Source organism: Rattus norvegicus, chromosome 4 (assembly GCF_021556685.1).
Source record: "Rattus norvegicus strain SHRSP/BbbUtx chromosome 4, alternate assembly SHRSP_T2T, whole genome shotgun sequence".
NCBI lineage: Eukaryota > Metazoa > Chordata > Mammalia > Rodentia > Muridae > Rattus > Rattus norvegicus.
Genome location: NC_141537.1, coordinates 133,128,820 through 133,146,260, shown reverse-complemented (window position 1 = coordinate 133,146,260; position 17,441 = coordinate 133,128,820). Strand labels below are relative to the sequence as shown.

At 45.7% G+C, this 17,441-nt stretch overlaps 1 protein-coding gene across 19 annotated transcripts in view; it reads left to right on the top strand.

Annotated features, from left to right (window-relative positions):
* Nucleotides 1-17,441, top strand: part of Foxp1 (forkhead box P1) — a 595,264-nt gene that overhangs the window by 210,501 nt on the left and 367,322 nt on the right. For all 19 annotated transcript variants that reach the window (XM_087656767.1, XM_087656772.1, XM_087656758.1 and 16 more), the window contains 1 exon segment: nucleotides 1,975-2,051. The gene's annotated coding sequence lies outside the window, so the exon portion shown is untranslated.

Here is a 17,441-nt window from a genome sequence, read left to right as displayed (position 1 = left end):
TTTACAGGCTTATAACATTTTTACAAGTCGATAATAAAGGGCCCCAAAGTTCCCCGACGGCTCTGCCCTGGTGTGAGGACAGAGATCGGCCGATTTTCCCTTGAGGCATGCATGGGAAGCTGGCTGTTGGAAGAGGCACAGCTCTTGGGGGTCTCAATGTCAAGGTTGGGTGGTACTCACCAGGAATGCCAGCGAATGTACTATGCCATTGAGGGGAACATAATGAACTTCATTATCTCATTATGCTGATGAGTGGGTGACAATGGTCCTTTCTCAAGGTGGCAGTCCTTCCTTCCCAGATTGCATCTGGTCACTGCTCACCCCAACGGACATTTTTAAAAAATATGTTTGATGTGTTCTTATGCTTTGAGAAGAATAATGACCACATAGCTTATCTTAGAAGAACTAGGATTTGTATGTGTGTATGTGTGGGAGTTGGGGGGTGGGTAGGTGCACAGGCACACGCTCAGGTGAGGAGGTCAACGTCCTCAAGTGCTTTCCCAGTTATTTCCTAAGATGGATCTCTCACGGAACCTGGAGTTCACTGATAGGGCTGCACAGACCACTGGGATTACAAGTGTTCCCTACTGAACTTTTTTTTTTTTTTTCCTGAATGCTTTCTTGGGAAGTACTGGGCTGCCTGGTTCATCTCCCAAGCCTAGAACAAGGATGCCGTAGCTTGTCTGGCTTGAGCAGTCTATGAGTTGCTGGCAGCCGATGCCTAGTAAACAGCCTGGTGGGGTCTGCCTGAGGCTACCCAAATCTAAAAGAGATACCAACCCAGGATGTCATCTCTGTACTCTCCTCTGTGTTTTTCTTGACAGACAACCCACATGGTTTCCCGAGACTTGTTTTCAGACTTTCAAATCATAAAACTCCACACATCTTTTCAGTTCTAACTTCTCAGTTTGATTAATCTAGAAAATGGGTACAGTTATTGAATGTTGCTTGAACTTACTGAGCGTACTGTGGGAAGAGAAGAGCACGGGCTCGCACCAGACCCTGACTCTGCTCAGTTTCGTTCTCCTAGAGCGTTCGTTCCTTCTGTAGCCCCCACAGCATTGGAGTCACCTCAGAGTTTCACAGTTTGACAGGCAGCTCTTCTGACATAGTCAGCAAGTGCTCAGAGGGGATTGGACCCACTTGGTAATAGTCTACTCATAACTCAGCCAGACCACAGAAGCCCATAGCCTCGGCCCACATCCTTGCCTTCCTTGACAAGTGCCTCTCCTGGCATGTGGAATGCGGATGGTAAGTGAGACAACGTGTCTGGCTTACAAGCAGGAGCTCAACTGCCTTTTCAGGGCACCTGTGTCAGGAGGGTGTGTGTTTTCTCCTGGCCTCTTCTACAGAATATCTGAAGCCAGGTTAATGGACCCAAACCTGAAGTGACATCTTCATTTTGTATGATTGTGGCTCCTGAGAACTTCCCAGGGACTGTTGAGCATCATAATTCAGAGATTGCACACCCTAAGAATGTGGCTGGAGAGATGGCTCTGTCTGCAAAGAGCTTGTCCCATGAGATGAGATCTTGCATTCACATCTCTAGCACATGCATGAAACAGTGGCATGTGTCATTCAACCCGGAGCTGATGAAATAGAGACAGTTGCATCCCTGGGGTTTGTGGGCCAATTAGTCTAGCTAAATGGGTAATTCAGTGAGAGACCAAATACTGTGGAGACCTGATTGAGGAATTTCTCTTACTCTGACCTCTAACCTCCATACACATGCACACATGTGTATGTATGTATATATACACACACCAAAATAAAAAAAAAGGAAAGGGAGAAGACACTGATGAACACATAAGGGAACCAGATTTCCTCAGGGAATATCTGTTAGTTTATAACATTTTCATTTTTCTGATTCTGGAAGAGAAGGGGGAAATCAGGGCTAAGTTCATGTGTGAAGAAAGCAGCCCTATGAAACATCCAAGTCCCTTACCGTAACCCCTCTCTCTTTCTTGCCTCCAGGTTCCTCCTGTGTGCTGCAGTCCCCCTGCCAGTGACCCCAGGCTTTTTATGGCTGTGAGACTCATTAAAAGCTCAGGGTAAGTGACCAATATCTGCATCACCAAGGAGTAGAAGGAAAATTATGGCCCACTTGCTCTAGGATCAGGCAGGAGCCCCACGGTTGGCAGGCACATGTATGTTGCCACTTTTTGTGACAGCTGTAGGACAATTGCATGTATAGGCCCCTTTGGGGTGAGATGATGGCTCAGTGGTTGAGCTACTTGCCTTGCCAGTGTGATCGCCTGAGATCAATCAACTAACAATAAAAACCAAGCATTTGCTTATCATCACAATTCTGAGGAGGCAGACAGATGAATCCTGAGGCTGGCCTGGTCTACTCAGTGACTTCTAGGTCTCAGTTAAAGACCTTGCCTCACAAAACAAGGTAAATGGCTCCTGAGAAATGACATCCTTGGCCTCCACACATATCCACACACGTGTAATGTGTATCTGTACAAACATGAACATGTATGATGTACACACACACACACACACACACACACACACACACACACACACACTACTACTACTACTACTACTACTACTACTACTACTACTACTACTCCTCCTCCAAACAGAATGAACTAAAAGGAGTCCCATTTGTGCCTGGCTGTGAGCCATCATTGCAGGAAGATGTCCAAATGCAGAGATGTCCAATGCTCACATTGTTTCAGAGGGGCCACAGAGTGACTCTCGTTGCCCTCCTAGGCCACAGTGTCTTTTGTAGTTAAGCCCCTCTGCTGCTGGTTAGCAGAATTAGCCATGGATACTTAAAAAAGGAAATGGGTGGGGTCGCTCCATCCCCATGAAAACTGTGTACTCAAATAGTCATTGAGCTATTTTGACCTGAGGTTTGTTCCTATATCGGAACGATGCAGCAAGGTTGGGGTACCAACCATGAACTTGGCAGCTTATGGGGTACTAGTCACTCTGGCCTTGAGCAAACTGAATGTGGAAGAAATGGTGATTTGAAATACCTGCCCTTCCAACCTGGCAGGGTAGCTGCCAAGGTAAAGCAGGGTGGGGAGCGTGTGAAAGGCTTCCTTCCACTTGAGGGGAAAGAAAGCTCTCCCATCTCTCTGGCTCCCAAGTCACCTTCGCTGTCATTAGCTGACTAACCCAGGGTGCTGGAATGTTCCTTTATTTGGTGAGTCATACAGTCTTTGAGCTCCAACTGTGTTAAACTTGATGGACATGCTGTTGAAATATTTCTTTAGTATCAAATATGGATGGAGGGATACACGGGTAGATTATGGCAGGCTAAAGATCAAATGCCAATGAAGAGCGATTAAATTTCCTTTAATCATCAGAATCTGAGAGGGCTTTAAGATCTTCCACCTTTAATATAGGCCTTAATAAATAATAATGCTTTGAATGTCTGCAGTATGTTTGAATTTCACAAGTCTTGCATGTCAAAACATATAGACAGGCTCAGCAAATACACTTCTCCGGTCCAGTAGTGCTAATTAAGAAGGGAGGTCAGGGTTAAACAAACAGCTCTGAGACTAGAAAGTGGGAATAAAAAACCCAGTTTGTGGATTTTCTAGGGGTTTTGTCCCCATAGAAAATGACAGTACAGTCTGAATGGGTGTTTCTGTCTTGCTGTATTACTTGCAAATGGCCGTCTCCTATCTATAGGTAGGTGTGCCTGGGAGACTAGTTTGCGCCTTCTACTCTGCCTGCTCAAAAAACGGTTAATTCTTTGGTGGCTGCTGGATTGTTCCTAAATCCTGCAAAGGAGAGACAGGGAATCAGGAGAGGAAAGTGGCCCTGCCTTTGCCTCTGCCTTTGTACAGCTTCCCTGAAGCCTGGCTCGTGATCTCTGTTCCCGTTCTCTGGATTCCTGAGAGATGCAGCCTTAGCTGTAGGAAACATTCCAGACAGACGGAAAGCAGGAGAAATGTGCAGTTTCTGAGCTGCACATGTGGTTACGTACACCAGGTTCTATGGTGGACTTCTGTTGCCCCGGGTCTTTTTGAGTTACTCTATGGTAATGTTTCAGTCTTAGCAGATCCACACATCTCAGCAAAGTCTTGACTCTCCATATTTCTGACTGTGCCCTGCTGAGTCCTAGAATTGCAAGGAATTTTTTTCCCCTGTAGGGAGGTGTAAACCAAAATTCAAAGTCCTGGATATACAGAGGAGTGTTCCTTACCGTGGTTCTGAAGTTTTGGTCCAGGTTAGATGTCAACATGGCATCCCAGTGACATGGCCAATTCCTACCCAACAGTGCTCTCCCGGTGTCTGTGAGCAACAGGGCCACGGGCACTGCCTTTTCCTCTCTTATGTAGGCTTGATATGACAACCCATCTCCCTTCATTCTCTCTCATTGGCTGTGGTGCATGTCAGCTGATCTCTCTTACTTTCAGGTGACAAGTGACTTGCTCCATCCATATTTTCTGCTTCAAACTGACTTGTCTGTTTTTTCTGTAAGAATTCCCAACTGGCACCATGAACATACTGAAATGAGCCTGGTACTATGGAACATTCTATCTCCCAGCCTGGGAGAACTCATGAGCTGCAGCATACTTGCTGTGTTAACAGACGTGTTGTCAGACCTACTGTGGACATAGGACAGCAATGTGACCACACTACACATGCTGACATTGGATTGGCTTAGACTCAGGTCTTATTTTTCTAAGTTGTTAGCTGAGCTTCTCTTAGTAGACCAGACAGATCATTTAACATCCTACAGTCCCACCTGTCTCATCTGGGAAGCGGATGGAGAATCAGCAAGATGATTCAGGAAGAGCTCAGTACAGATTTCGGTCCTTAGCTGAGGCCATCACTGTACCGAACGCTTCCCATGGGAATGTTGGAACCTGCCAACCTGGCTGGGTTGTGGGTAGTTGTCTGTCTGACAGAACATGCACTCTCCACAGTCTAGGACTTGCTGCCTGGTTTCCTTTAAATATCATTGTCTTTGGGAGGCAGCCCTGGTACTTGTATCCCAGGACCTGTAGCCATGAACCCGTGTGTATAGATAGCTCACAGGTAGAACAGAGAGCTTCATTTCATATGGAGGGGACACACCTTAAAGACGAGCTGTTCTGTCCTTCCAAGCTGAGGTCACAGCTTGCCTATGGCTCATTGTTCTTAGTCACATTGATTTCTTTTCTTCTGTGCCTCAGTTTCCATATGCAAGGTGAGGTAGGTGAGGAGAGGCCAGCAAGGGCTTCTGGGAGATGCTGCTAGAGATGTTACCTTTAGCTTTCTTATTTTTTCAGCTTATAATTTTGTTTATTCTTTACATTTCCCCCTCCCTCCCTCCGTCCCTCCTTCACCCCATGTGTGTGTGAGAGAGAGAGAGACAGACAGACACTCTGTGTGTGGGGGGGGGCGGGGGGAGGGCTGCTGTGTAGCTCAGGCTGGCTTTTACTGGACAGCCTCCAGCCTCAGCCTCCACAGTGCTGGAATCACAAACATGCACTCCAAACCCTGGCTATCCCCTTCCTTTGGAATGTGACAAGGATGGTCGAGAGGCTTGATTTCTGGTGGTGTTTGCATGCTTGTTCATGTTTCATACATTAATTGAACTGCAAAATAGAAAGCAAGAAGGAATTGGCTTAAGAAATTCATATAGGGTAAGAACACTTGACTCGACCATGACAGATCTGAGTTCAGATCCCAGAAGCCATGTAACATGTTAGGCATGGCCTCATGTGTCTGCTGACCTATTGCTGGGGCTTGCTTTGTCAGTGAGCTCTGCCCCTAACATGACAAGACCCAAGTTCAGCGAGAAACTCTGTTTTAAGGGGATAAGGCAGAGAATCAAAGAGGAGGACATCTATTGCTTATCTCTCGCCTCCACATGTATGCATGGGAGATTTGCATCTCTGTCCCCTAGTTCACACACACAAATGCACCACAGACATACAAGCAACACAATGTGGAAGTGAGGGTAATCTGTTTGCTGCATGCTGACTGTTGGATATCTGAACCTTGTCTTAGACCATACAAGGTCCTCATGTCAAACACAGCAGCAGGACATCATTGGAGTCCAAGCCATTTCTCCAGAGCCTTGGAAAAGGGGCGTTCATAGTACTGAATCCTGCCTTTGGTCATCTCCCTGGGGATCCATTTTCCCAGTGTTAGTCAGAGCTGGTTTGAACTGCCTGGCAGAAGAAGGCACCTTGTAGTAGCAGAAAACCTTCTATGCTGTTAAATGTACAATTGACCTGTCTTCATGTTCTTATCTTTTGATGGAAAACTTCTATTTGCATAGCTGGGAAGCGTTAGCTATAAATATCCCTTGCTGTTAGCACCGTTTACCTGCGTTGAGAGGGTGATAGGTGGCTGTATTATCCCCGTACGCCTGTGGTTGCCATATGTTCTTCAGTGTGGGCTTGTTACATAAAACCAAGGGGTAGAGAATACCCCCTTCCACCTCCCCACATCACATAGCGTCTGCTGGTAGAAGACAAGTGTGTACTCTCTCACACTCGTTGATAAGAGCCTTGGATTAGCTAGGGTTAATAAGAAAGCAAGGTTGCATTTGTTAATTTCTAGTTAACACCATCTCAATGTATAAAGTAAAAAAACATCATTAACCTAAGCAGGGGTGGGAAATGGCTCAGTTGACAGGGTGCTCTCTGAGCAAGCGTGAAGAGCTGAATCGGGATTTCTAGCACCCATATTTAAAGAAGCCAGGCACGGTGTAATCTCAGCAGTGAGGAGACAGAGACAGGAGACTCTCTGTGTTCTGACCAGATAGTCTACCCAAATCAGCGAGTTCCACAGTTAGTGAGAGACCCTGCCTCCAAAAATAAGGTAGAGAGAAATTGAGGAAGTTCCTTTCAGGCCTTTGCATATGTGTTTACCCACAATGTGCCCACATGTACATGACTGTGTCACCCCCCCATCTCTTCCTGTTTCTTTTTCATATCCCCTAACCTCACACCTGTGTGTGTGTCTCATGAAACAAAACCAAAACAAATGGAGATACAGTGTGTTGAAAGCCCTGCCGTCCTTTGGAGGAAAGGAAAGGAGAAAATCCAGTGAATGTCACTCAAGCAAGCTAAGTACACAGAGTAGGAAAAACTTTCATTTGGCTGCGAAGAGGCTTCAGAGCCAACACCCTGCTTTTGAGCTCTCTAAAAATACCTAACACCCCTGCTTTTAGATATCATTTGAGAGCGTAAAATAATAATTCACGGGAGGGGAACCAGATTGTCCACTAGGAATTGGGATGAGTTTTGTGTGCACAGGAAGTGGGCCAGCCTGGACTCACCTCCTCTGCCCTCTCCAAGGCCCCAGGAGTGTCAGCAAGAAGGTCTGTAGGCATTGACAAATGTTTGCTTAAGTGTTTCTTAGTTTGGCTGCCCTATGTGAGGACAGCCTGGTACTGTGGGCTCTTAGAGCTAGGTGTCTCTGGTTGAGAGTTGCTGGGGCCAGAGTTCTTAACAGCAGCTTGCAGAGCAGATTTTCTACCCTGGTTCATCAGTGCAGAGAGCTGAGACCTTATCCTTGTCCTTTGTCCCTAGTAGTTGATTATGTGACAACATCTCTTCTCCAACATTGGCCTGCTTCCTGAATGTGGCCATTGCTTGAGATCTCTCCTCACAGAAGTTATGCTGTGGGCCTTGGAGTTTATATAGGTGGGTGGGACTGGGCAGTCTGCTCCTGTGCACTTAACCTATCCCCTGACAACACTGTTCATGTTTCTCTCCTACAGTGTATTGAAAGGTGGATGCTGGATTTTCCCTTTCTTTGTCCTTTTCCTTCCCCTATCTTTACCCCTCCCCCATCTCTGTCATGATTACCATTGCTCCCTTTCTCCATCTACCTCTCTGTTTATGGGATGGAGCCTTTGAACTCCATCCCCAGCCTCCGAGATGTCTACTCCCCACCCCTTGAATTTTCTAAAGTCAAAAAAAAAACAAAACAAAACAAAACAAAACAAAACAAAAAAAAACCCTAATCGTCAGGAACTTTGCCCTGAACAGTTAAAAGAAACACCACCTTTTGAAGCCTGCCCCGTTGTGACTCTCTTTCTGAGAATTAGCCTGAGTGCCAGAATGACTCTAAGAATTTGACATTTATTCACTTGGAACAGACTCGAGGCTTCTAAAAGTCCACTTTAAAGATGAGGAGACCGAGGCAGTGAAGTGTGATTTCCTGCCTAGAATTCTCTGCCCACAAGGGCAGCAGGTGCAGGGATTTGAACCTCTGTCCTGTTTGCTGTGGTGACTGGTTTGTAACCTCTGCTCACCGAGTCTTAGCTATGTCCCTCTTTTCTCACAGCACTGATTTCCAGGTGTTCTGTTTTAGCTTGTGCACAGCTGTTACTCTGAACTGCAAGACACACCTTGAGGCTGTGACCTGACTGTTTCATCTGTCTGTGCCTTTCAGATTTACATGATTAATCTGTTTGTTTGTGTGTTTGTTTTTATTGCTAATACAGGGTCTTCTGGGACTGAGAATATGTCCTGGTATAATTAGGAGCAGGCACATCCTTTTGTCTCTATTGGATATGCCTGTTACAACATTGCCCCCATCCCCCATCTTTTGAGTTGTTTTGCTGTGGTACAGTAGTCTAATTACCCTCACATCTGTAACCCTCACTTTATGTCAGGTTAGCCTCTGACCAGTCAATGATAGATTTGTTCCACCCAATCACCTGTGTGAAAAAGTAGGGTGAGCTAGAGTGCCCTGCCCAGAGCACTGGTGCTCTACTTGGGGCATTTTTTGTTGGGAGCTCAGGCAGCAAATCCTGAAAGCACCCACCAGGGAGGATTTTTATTGACCACTATAAAGATGTAGCCACTTAGAGTTAATCTCAGTTACCTTTCGGAAGCCTGTAGTTACATAGTCAGTATAATTGTAGATCCACTAGCTGTGGGTCCTGGATTGTATTAGTCATATAGGAGGCTGAAGCCAGGGACCATCGATGGATGAGCTGTTGTCACTGAAACGGTTTTCACTGTCTAAATTTTGTGTTTACTCAGAGCTACACGTATGTGTGTGGTATACATGCATATGAATGTGCCTATGCGTGTGTACATACATGTTCGTGAGTTTGAGGAGTAGCTGTCTCTGTGACTGTCCATCCCATTCACTGATACAGAGTCTTCAGCCGAGTCCCCACAAGTCACTAATGTAGCCCGTCTAGATGGCGAGACGTTGTCTTTGTCTTCCAAGCATTGGATTGAAAAGGGGTTGGGGTTGGGGTTGGGGTGGCACCTTGGCCACCTGGCATTTACATGGATTCTGGCTTGGACAACAAACACTTCAGCTACTAGCAGCATCCCAGTGCCCTGGGCCACTTCTAACACAGCTCTGCATTCAAATCCTAAGTTGTCAACTCACTGTGACCATGACTGGCCAGCTTAGGCACAGGCATTGAATGGGCTCGTAGTTTTAAAAAGTCAGACTGGAGCATGAACTTCAAGAGCGTCTGGGTCAAGGGGCTCATGGGCGTACTGCTAGGTCTCCATCCAAGTCTTGGGGCTGTGATTAGTTCCATGTTCCGTTCATTCCCTGGATGCTCCCTGGTTACGTCATGACACCCTTCCTAAGCACGTTTTGGGAGGAACTCCAGCAGAAATAAAACTATTCTTCGTAAAAATCTTTACCTTTATTTGTGTATGTGTGAGTACATGAGTGTATTTGTATGAGCGCTCGTGTCATGGCATGTATGTGGAGGTCAGAGGACAACTGGGTCAGCTCTACCTCTCCAGAGATTGAACTTAAGTCCTGCCAGCACAAGAAGTCTGTTCTAAGGCCTCATCAGTACAGGGCAATTTGGCTTTTACTGTTGCTGTGACTTGGGGGAAGGGAGACGCAAATACATGTGGAGGGCAAAGGCCAACCTTGAGTGGCACAGCTTATGCACCTTCCACTCTTTGAGTTAAAACCTGTCATCCTCACCAAGCAGGCTAGGCTAGCTGGAGGCACAGCTCCTGATATCTGTCTGTCTCTCTGCCTTTATGTCCCTTGGGATTTCAAGTATACGTCAACATGCTTGCTCCATGTGTGTTAGGAATCAAACTCAGGTCTTCATGCTTGCAAGGCATGGAGCAACTCCCCACCCACACCCCCCATCCGTGTCCCCAGATTGGTCTTGTATGTATCTGAAATGCCGGGCCGTCCCTCTGTAAAGCAACATGTGGTGGTACGTGACCTCTGTAAATCGGTGGGTGATAGGTCCGGTTTAGAAGTCAGGGCGGAATCCCAGGAGGTAGACTATATCTGAGGTCAGGTGGCTCAGTCACCCTGAAATGACCTGTCATCTCTGAGATGTTTCTTGTGACCTTGTCTGCATAGTCTTTGGACATCTCAAGTGACGTTTTATGTTGAAAACAGACTATATCTCAGACATATAATTTTTCTCTCCACTCTAGAGGTTGGAATCCTCTCACCTCTGGCTGCCTCCCCCGGACTTCCGCCTGGGGTATCCATCTAATATCTGCCATAGGTATCTCAGTGCAGGCTGTTTAATTTCAAAATTCCCCGGCAAGGTCAAGAGAATAGGTTTTGGTGGGCTGCATCTGTGAAGAGGAGGTTGTTGTGGGAGCGTTGGAAACTTCATGAAAGGGAGAGACTTAGTAGGGTCTCGGAAGAAAGCTCGAGCCATCCATCCCAGGGGAATACCCATGTTGGCAGCCATCTCTAGGATTCAGCCTGTAGCACACTCAGGCTTGCAGTGAGTTTCCCAGAAAAGCTGACTTAACATGCTTGGTAATATGCATGCCTTTTATAAACAATCGACTTATTTTTATTTTATGTATGTGCACAGCTGCTTCCTGAGGAGGCCAGAAGAGGGTGTCAGATACCCTGAGTGGAGTTAAAGGTGGCTCTGAGCCACCTGTTGTGGGTGCTGGGAACCGAACTGGCATTCTTTGCAGGAAGCTCTTTTTAACTCCGGAACCATTTCTCTAGTCCTGAAAACACACACATCTCTCAAGTCTTAGACCATATACATGATGCAAATGAGAAGCTGCTTTTGCAGGACTGTGTGGACATCCGTGGCATGCATTCTGCTACATCAGTCTATCAAGAACACAGTAAGAGAGGAGTAAGCCTGCATGGGTACATTTTGGTGAATTAAACTGCAGGATTCTTAGTATCACTTCAAATGACGAGTGATGTTGATGCCGCAAGCGTCCTTGGATGAAAACGAAGTCCTCTGGTCTGAGTTTCCTTATTTGGTACCTGATGAGAGCCTCCCCAGGTGTTCAGGTTGATACAAGCCGCAACATTTGGTGGTGGTTGTTGTTGGTGGTCTGTTTTGATGTTGTGAGACAGGGTCTCACTATGTGCCTCAGACTCTACAGCACTAGGATTGCGGATGTGCACTACCACACAACACCAGGTAGAAAATCAACACGCCTTTACCCACAGAGAAAGCCTGAGTGTTTACTACTCATTTCTATTATAGGGTATCGGTGATTTTAAACTGGTTGTCAAGGCTTAAAAAGTAATTCAGTTATATGTCTGTTTAAGTATTGATTTAAAACATCTTTTTCTGTATGCCCTGGACAGAATTTATTTTTGTTTGCACATTCGTTCCTCGCATTACAAAAATTGAACCTATTAAAGACAGTAGAATTTAGCAAAGACCTCTTAACTCTACATGGTTTTATCACTTTCCTGAATTAATAATTTTGTGTTCCCCATTTCCTCTCCTTGGCCCAGGAACCATCCCTCTATTTGGATCTGTGCAAATGACTTGATTAATTAGGCAGTCTGTTAATTCTGATTACCGAGTTACAACAGATCAGTGTCCAAGTGTCACTGTGTAATTCAGATTAAAAAGCTCTTCATATTATCAAAACAAAATTTAAACGAACAGAGAAGCACGTTGAAACGTGTTACATTAAAACAATGCATCTCCCAAGGGAAACCAAATTTAAAGTATAAAAAATGATTTCTTCCTCCCACGTTATCATTATTTTTTTATTGTGACACCCATCAGATTGTCTTTCACAGGAACATCTTTAAAAGGACGGGATTTTCTTCTCATGTCTGGAAATTATAGCCAAATGAGGCCGGGTGTGATCCACAATGATGGATGCCTTGTTTCCGCTTGGGAGTGATTTAGTGCCATTGCCCGTGCTTGTGCCCGTTCTGACCACGCTGGCCTCTGATATTGGAGTCACTTGTAGAAGTGAACTTTGGCAGTGTGTGGGGGAGGAGGGAATTTCAATAAGCCTGACTCTCTTTCACAGCTGAAGGCATTGATGCTTATTAAAGACCAGTAGCCACGTTGTTCCTGCTGCTCCTTTGCTAATGACTTACTGCTAAGAACCATCAGGCATCACACAGATGCTTCCGCCCGTCCGTCCTTCCTTTCTTCCCCCTTCTGCCTCCTTTGGGTCCTTTCTTGGTACATTACAGTGCCATAGAAAATGAGCAGGTAAGGCTGTCAAGATGATTCCTTGGTGGGTAAGAGCTTTTGCTACTCAAGCATGAGGATCTGAATTCAAGTCTCCAGTAAAACCATGTGAAAATGTTGGGCATGGACACATGCCCCTTTGACTCCAGAACTGAGGTGAGGGGGTTGACAGAATACCCGGAGCAGGCTGGACCAACCAGCTTAGCAAAAAGAAAGATAAATTCATTGAAAGACTGTATCTCAAGGGAATAAGGCAAGGATGTTGGAGATCACTGATATTATAGCTCAGGACTTTACATGCACACACATACTAAGGTTAAGAAACTGGGCACAGGGCTGGAGAGATGGCTCGGTGGTTAAGAGCACTGACTGCTCTTCCAGAGGTCCTGAGTTCAAATCCCAGCACCCACATGGTGGCTCACAACCATCTGTAATGAGATCTGATGCCCTCTTCTGGTGTGTCTGAAGACAGCTACAGTGTACTCATATAATAAATAAATAAATCTTAAAAGAAGAAAGAAAGAAACAGCACAAAAGTCAGCATAAGAGTAAGGTTTTTGTCCTCTGAATCCCACAGTTCGTGTTTTGTGATTGTCAGCTTCCAGTAACATCTACAGTGAAGGTCTCGCTGTTTGCCTCTGCCCCACCCCCCTTATGTGCCCCCACCCTTGTGCACTCAGGCGCACAAGCAACTCCCGGCTTGTTTACATGCACTCATATTGCTTGGCATCTCAGAGGTGTGCAGACTGGTGGGGGGAAAGTTTATTCACCAACAGACTCCCGGCCCCAGCTTCCTCAGCCACATCTGGAGCTGCACAGCTGGAGTAAGTGGAGCTGATGAATCTAATGTGTATCCATTCATGAGTTTGCTAAGCTCTAGTTTTTTATGAATGAATATATTTAGTTTGTATGGAAACTGGAGAAATGGGTAGTGAAAAATCTTCTGTCTGTGTGTAAGAGTTTGAGAGAGAGTTTGGGAGTAGGGAGAGAGAACAAACTGTGTATGAGATCAGCCTGAGGTAGTTCCTCAAAGATCACCTATATTGGCTTGGTTTTTTTGTTTTTTGTTTGTTTGTTTTGTTTTATTTTGTAGCCTGTATCTTGACCATTAGTCTTGGTTGGCTGGCCTGTGTGCTCCAGGCTCTGCCTTTCTCTGTCTCACTGGTGCTGGGGTTACAAATGTGTACACCATATCCAGCTTGTGTCTCTCTCTCTCTCTCTCTCTCTCTCTCTCTCTCTCTCTCTCTCTCTCTCTCTCTCTGTGTGTGTGTGTGTGTGTGTGTGTGTGTGTGTGTATGTATGTGTGTGTGTTTAATTGTGGGTCCTGAGGACATCCCCAGGCCTCACATTTGGACAGCAGCCTCTTCACCAGCTGATCCATCTCTCCAGCTGAATAGACATCGTTGTGTTTACTGTTTATTGCTCTCACTACCCACTCTGTAGCCAGAGCAGCAAACCTTATATGAGCACCTGCGTGTCCTCCTGTAGGATCCACAGTACTGCCTCCCATTGATCTAGAAGACTGCATTGAAGGTGGTTGCAGAAGGGTGTCCTCCTGTAGGATCCACAGTACTGCCTCCCATTGATCTAGAAGACTGCATTGAAGGTGGTTGCAGAAGGGTGTCCTCCTGTAGGATCATCCAGTACTGCCTCCCATTCATCTAGAAGACTGCATTGAAGGTGGTTGCAGAAGGGTGATGAACTCAGATTTGCGTTTGGGGTTCTGTGAATCTGCTTACTTTTCCTGAGGAGGAATCTTTGACTGTTAGTCAGAGGTGGTTCTCATTTTGGAGGGGTGGTTACTGTTCGAAGGTGAAGTGAGGCACTGACTCTCATTTGGCAGCCTGAGTGACAGCATGATTCTTGAGTTTCCTGCTAGCCTCTCTCTTCTACAGAGGGAACCAAATAAGGGATTTTTTTTAAAGAAGTCAGCCATTCTTTATTAAATTCAGTCTCTAGTCATTTTCAAAGAGACATTTTGACACACAGATGTTATCTGGGACATTTATAGGTCACATTTTTTAATCAGAACTTTAATTTGTGTTATTTTATTTAACTTTTTTTTGTTTGTTTCTTTCTCTCACATTCAAATCCTGGGCCTCATACACTCCAGACTCTCTATTAAACATCCATACCCCCATACACTTGATTTTGTTGTTGTCAACTTTGCATTTCATTTCCTAATTTAGAATCTCCTTATTAGTAGCCCAGGTTAGCCTCAAACCTTTGATCCTCCTGTGTTAGCCAACAGTGTGCTTAGATTTCAGGCGCGAGCCACCACACTCTTCTGAATCCTTATTTTTAAGTTTTAGCTGTGTGTGTGTGTGTGTGTGTGTGTGTGTGTGTGTGTGTGTGTGTATGTGTGTGTGTGTATGTATGTATGTATGTGTGTGTATTTGTGCATGCATTCACAAATGTGCATTTAGGTGTATGTACATATGCATGCAAATGTATGTTCATGTGCGTACAGGTGTGAATACATGTACATTCGTGTGTGTGAACATGTGCATGCAGGTGTGTGTGTGTCTGTGTAGTCATGTGGAGGCCAGATATTTACATAGGTTGTCCTCCTCCATCGTTCATTTTATTTTTTAATTAATTAAAATAATTATTTATCTGTGTGTTTGTGTATGTGTAAGCACATAGGACCATGGCACAGGTGTCAAGGTTAGATGACAACTTTGAGTGTGGTCCTTTCACCATCTACAGGATGGGGGTCTCTCTTGTTTACCGCTGTGTATGTCAGGCTGTCTCTGCCTCCCACATGCCTGGGACACAGAGGTTACAGATGTGTGTACTGGGCATGCTGCTTTTACATTGGTCCTCAGGATCCAGACTCAGTCAGTCTTGCGTGTCAAGCACTTTCCCAGTGGGTCATCTCCCCGCCACACTTTATTTTTTGCCACAGTGTCTTTTACTAAACCCATAGCTTACTGATTCTGCTATGTGTACACAGAGCTGACTAGTGAGCCCCAAGGACCCCCTTACAGATATGTGTTGCCACACTAAGATTTTTATAAGGGGATCTCAACTCAGGTCATCAGACTTTCAGGACTTTACCATCTCCGCAGTCCTAATTTAGCCTTTTCCACAACAAAGTCTTAATAATAGGATAAGAGAACCACCTAGAAACAACTGCCAAAAGGATGAGGTAAGAAGTCAGCTTGGGTTTTAAGCATCCTTAGACACGGAGCCCCCTACCTCAGTGGTCCCTAAGAAGTCTCAAAGGCAACATGAAGAGATTCTCTGGATTAAATGCCTTCTCAATGAGTAGGACAGTGGAGAGAGGCAGGCAGGCTTCTTACAAGACTGGATACTGTTACTGTGTGGTTTTATTAATTGGATTTATTCCTTTAAAATGACCCATGGATGAAAACAACCTCCTCTTCTGTGGTCATGGTGAGCAGATGTTTACCATACTTCTCTGCTCAGTGGAAAAAAAAAAGCCTCTTCTACCCAACACCAACAGCCGAGTTGGCCTGGCTCGGTCACAACCTTGGCATTTGGGTCTTACTTTGTATATCACAGTCCAGTTCCCCGAGCTTCCAAGTGTGAGGCTTAGCTCACCAGCTTCTCCATCCGCAGGAGAGGCCTGCTCACAGAGGTCTATTATGTGAGGCCTTCATTCTCACACTGTTCTTGCCCTTGGCCCTCCCTCATTGAAACCAACATCCCATCTGTAGAACTCTGTTTTTTTCCTGCCTCTTCCTGTGGACCCCCCTCCCCACCTCCCCGGCCACCCCATGCCAGCTTTTGCCTCAGTTTGTGGCTTTCTGTGGGGGGGATTTCAGTCACAGAAGTCAGCTCCTGATTTGCTTTCTCCATGAGAGAGTCTGATTTCTTCTGGTACTCTGAAAGAAAAGATATCCCCTTTCTTCACAGTTTGGGTTTGTAGACCTTTCTCTTTACACGTGGGTTTCCTTGGTTGCTTCACTTCTGCATGTTGCCAGTTCCGGTCTCTGTTTTTCTGAGCGCCACATGATTGAGAACTTGTGGAGTCTCTGCCCACACCTGCCCCCTCATAGTTCTGCACATGGCGCCTCCTCCACACGGCCCTGGCTTTCTCTGTGGAAGACTGCTGCGTGCTTGCGGGCAGGGAGGACAGGAAACACAGGAGCAGGATTTTGCTTTTCTTGGGAAACTCCTCCCTTGGATTGGGGGACTCTGGGTGGCTCTTCTTATTTTGTTTCCAATGCCAAAATAAGCAGGGCTCTTGAATAAACACCGGCCTAGGAAAAAATAAGTAATTTTAACATTAAGGGGAACATATGTTCTTGTTGAGAGAAACAGAACTGGACAGGAGCCGCTGGTTCGGTAAAGCCGTGACATCTCCCTTGCAGTGCAGACCAGGTTTTGATTTATTTAATAAACTAAGTCGTGTCCCCCTATCACCGAGTCTCTTCTTTGATTCTGTTGTCAGTCAGTCTTGAGTTTTGGAAGTCGAGGAAATTAACTGATGTGTGCAATATGTTATGGAGTTTTGTGTTTGTCTCATTTTTCTGTTGTCTGAGTTCTGTCTGTATTACTTTCCTCATCTCTGTGACAAATATCTGATAGGAATAACCCAGGGAACAAGAGATATCCGTTGGCTCACAGTCCCACCTACCAGGAAGACATGGAACCCAGAACACCCTGGTACATGGTGATGGCAGCCTCTGGTAGTTTTGGTCAGACAGCACCAGATAGCAATCAGGGAGTTGGGCTGGAAGTAGGGCTAATATCCTTGAGTTGCCCACGCCCACTAACCTACCTCTACAGTGCCACAAAATGGGGAATGAGCTTTTAAACTCGTGAGCCCAGTGTTAGTAATGGGGGCTGGGATGCGCCTTTAGCATCCTAAGCCAGGGGGAGTGGTCTCCATCTGAGCCTCTTGGTTTGAGGTGAGCACTAGCCTGAAGTCAGGGCTGCAGTTGTCCAAATGGGATTCTCATTTCATCTGAGTGTGGGATCAGATATGTGGTGACTGCTCTGGATGTTTGCCTGATCAGTGGACATATTATTTGTCCTTTCCTCTGACAAGAAAAGGCCTGTTGGTGAAACAGAGTAGACACTTGAGTGTTTCAGATGGTTTGTGGGTGGTGGGTCTTGAAAA